The sequence below is a fragment of the Eutrigla gurnardus genome (assembly GCF_963514095.1).
Source record: "Eutrigla gurnardus genome assembly, chromosome: 22".
In the NCBI taxonomy this organism is placed as follows: domain Eukaryota; kingdom Metazoa; phylum Chordata; class Actinopteri; order Perciformes; family Triglidae; genus Eutrigla; species Eutrigla gurnardus.
Genome location: NC_139933.1, coordinates 20,130,281 through 20,133,826, shown reverse-complemented (window position 1 = coordinate 20,133,826; position 3,546 = coordinate 20,130,281). Strand labels below are relative to the sequence as shown.

General features: G+C 45.2%; 1 long non-coding RNA gene across 1 annotated transcript; it reads right to left on the bottom strand.

Annotated features, from left to right (window-relative positions):
* Positions 1-549: 549 nt before the first annotated feature.
* Positions 550-1,689, bottom strand: LOC311008451. The gene is made up of 3 exons (XR_014596527.1): positions 1,333-1,689; positions 812-901; positions 550-681 (listed from the first exon to the last, which is right to left on the bottom strand). It is a non-coding gene; the product is annotated as an uncharacterized lncRNA (long non-coding RNA).
* Positions 1,690-3,546: the final 1,857 nt, after the last annotated feature.

Below are 3,546 nucleotides of genomic sequence, written 5' to 3'. Positions count from 1 at the left end.
CAAACATGAGGTTTACAGCTCAGCTTGTCAGCTTGGGCCTTCAGACACCGAACATGTCTGCTGCATGGAGACACCACGGGTAATGTTACTTTGTTACACCAAGTTGTCTGTTGAGATTATTATTCATATAACATGACGATGAACATGATTCACACTAGGTAAGAAGACGGATGCAGCAGCTGGAGGAGGAAGAGGCTTGCATGGTGGGACATCCTGGTTGGAACTGTCTGTCTGAATGTTCTCTCTCCAAAACGCATGAAATATACAGCTGGTTATGGTGCTTTACACGTAAGAGGAATACAGCAGTCTGTTGTTTGTTTATCAATTGTGTTTTATAAAAAATAAATCCCTCTATGCAACATATTATGCAGTCTTCCTGACCATTACTTCAGTAATATTAACCATGACACATTTTACAATTACTGTAAAGACTTTATTGTCAAATTAATCAGCAGTTGAAGTTCACAGTTATATCAGAACACAAACGCAAACTGTTTGTGGCCGACTCTGCAGGGTCATATCAAGCTCTTCTGAAGTCAAGGAAGAGCTGCCCTCCAAAGTATCCTCCTCCTCTACTGGGTCCAGGTGAGCTCTCTTTGATGGTCTCCTTATTGGAGTGGTTGTGAAACAGGTCTGGAACCATGACTGTGCCAACACCAAAGTCCTTGCAGGACACAGTAGCTGTAACAGAGTTGTATGGAGGAATGAAACCCATGATATCACATAATAGAAATACACATCTGCACGACTACTAGTAGTTGCTGTTAAACCTGATCTCAAGTAGGCTACATGTCAGGCTACACATCTTTACTTGGGTAAGGAGCCTGTAGTCCTCCTAGACAGGTGACTGCCAACAGTAGCTGTGGTGGGTCGCTGTGGGACGCTGATGTGAGCTGCTGCTCTGTAAGCAGACAGACAGACAGACAGAGTTTACAACTACATCTGAAATGTGGAACACGTTACTATTTCACTATAACTGATGTTGTGACGCACCAATAGCTCGTAAAATCCCTTCGTTAGCGGTGCAAAAACAAACGTTTGGTGACGTCGTCTTTGCATCGGCGTGTATAAACAAACACAGATCAGCTGCTCTCGCTGCCGCATTCCAGCTACAAAACGTTCCCAAGCAAACTGATGTCTAGCGTTATTTTACAGGTTTGGGCCCCCGCAGTACTACGTATCGTTAACGGTCCTCAATATCAATACAATGGAAGCTTTTAACGCAACACGCCAATGCTAACTTTAGCGCAACACGCCAATGCTAACACACCAATGCTAAGAAAACAACGGTAAACTGTAACACGGCATATTACACAATATTTAGAAACTTACCGCTTCAGTGTCTGTGGTTGGCTCTCGGACTGTCGGTACTGATCCAAACATTAGCCTCAGGTTAGAGGCATATCCTGAGCTGTAGCAACCCATGTTGTCAAAGCTCGGAGAAGCTACAGAGTAGAAGAGAGTCGAGCCTCTCTCAAGGAGTTGGGTTCCAGAGCCCAGACTGTGCGTGGAGGTGAGCCCGACTACCTGTAGCCGGTAGCGTTCTACCTCCCGCACTAGCTCAGGCTCTTTCCCCCCCAGTGAGGTGACATTCCATGTCCCCATGGCTAGAGTCACCGTCCGGGGGTGGGTCGCTGGGGCACCCGCCCAGGACAGCCACCCAAATCGCACCGCACCGGCCCCTTCTGAACCCTCCTGCGGGTGGTGGACCTACAGGAGGGCGGGCCCACGTCGTTCCTTCGGGCTGTGCCTGGCCGGGTCCCGTGGGCACAGACACAGCCACCCTGCGCTCGCCTGCAAGCCCCAACCCCGGGCCTGGCTCCAGGGTGGGCTTTGAAACCGCTCTTAGTCTGACCTGTCACCTAGGACCTGTTTGCCTTGGGAGACCCTACCAGGGGCATTAAGCCCCGGACAACATAGCTCCTAGGATCATTCAGGTGCTCAAACCCCTCCACCACGGTAAGGTGTCGGTTCAAGGAGGACACTTGTGAAATGTTTATTTACAGTATTTATACCAGAGCTTATTGTTTCATATACAATTACAGCACAGACCCTCGGGGGGTCGAGAGCCGCCGTCGTCGTCTGCGTGTTGAAAACGATCCATGTTTATTGCTTCAGAGAGAACTGCACCATGGGAAGTCAGTCATTCATGGAAGAGGAAAACATGAAACGGCTCTTTACAATATGGTTGAATAAACCTCTTAAAAACAATAAGAATTATTTGCACCATGCGCACAAAATTAGAAAACTCAAATATTCTGGCTGCAATATTACACAGAAACACCTGCAATAATAAAAAAAACACGCACACACAAGAGCTAAAAATCATCAAATGTTTCCTCTGAGCATGGCACCAAATAAAAATGAGACAAAACACCAACAGGGTGGCGTTCTTGTTGAGTTTGTGAAGGAAACGACAGGAAATGACCAAAATTTGGCTTCGGAATTCAAAAATCAAGTTGCTTCTTGCTGTTGTGTCACATCCCAAAGGCAAATCCACCTCTCAGCATCCACCCACATTAAACACAACATGATGTCTGGGATCTGTGGCAGGACTTCAAAACCTCCTCTTTTTCAACATTATTCTCCTTTCCCAGAATGCCTTGTGTTCTGTGATCATGTTTTCCTCAGTATTGAAAGCTCACAATCTAATCTAATTCCAGTATGTTTCAGAATTGGTTTCAAAATTTAAATTATTGCTTTTAAAAGGGATATTTGTGTTCTGTACTGATGAAAAAACAGAAGTGTAAAGATATATACACCGACTTGTCATTTTAACTGGTTAATTGTGCAGAAATGCTCAGGGGCCTCATTTATAAAGCTTGCGTACGCACAAAACGGGGCTGGAAACGTGCGTACGCCACTTTCCACGCAAATGTTGTGATCTATAAAAACCAAACTTGACGGGAAAGTGTGCGTACCCGTAAGCAAACTCTGAGGCATTCGTACCGGTACGCACATTCTGGAGACTGGAGTGATACAGATGTCAGATTGTAGGAAGTAAACGTGAGAAGAACTATTATAGTTTTGATGACTCGAACACATTTAATCACACTCTATATCATACGTTAGATCTGCGTTATCATGATGAACTCCAGCAATGTTTTTGACGCTTTTAATGAGTGATAGTTTTTTTTCATATTAACACCTTCTTTTAAAATCTGACTTGTATCTTAAATCAAAAATAATTGTGAAATGTTGAATCAGCGCTGTCACCGCAGGAGGAGGAGACGGCCCAAATGCATGTAATCCAGTATACAATAAATACCTTCCATTAGATCACTGTAGAACACAGCGGGAATAACTAAATATTCTCCTTATTTACTGTGCATATGTCATCAATGCACATACATACAGCCATTAAGCCATCGTATAATTGTTACACTTATCCTCGTTTTTAAACCACCAGAGCGCAGAGGAAATGCGCTATAATGAGTGGCACGCTTGTGCGCGTTCAGTCGTGGAGCGTGGAGAGCGCAACTTTATCGATGACCCCAAGCCACGGCCCCCTGCCCGACTGGAGGGGTATCAACAGGGCGCAAGAAT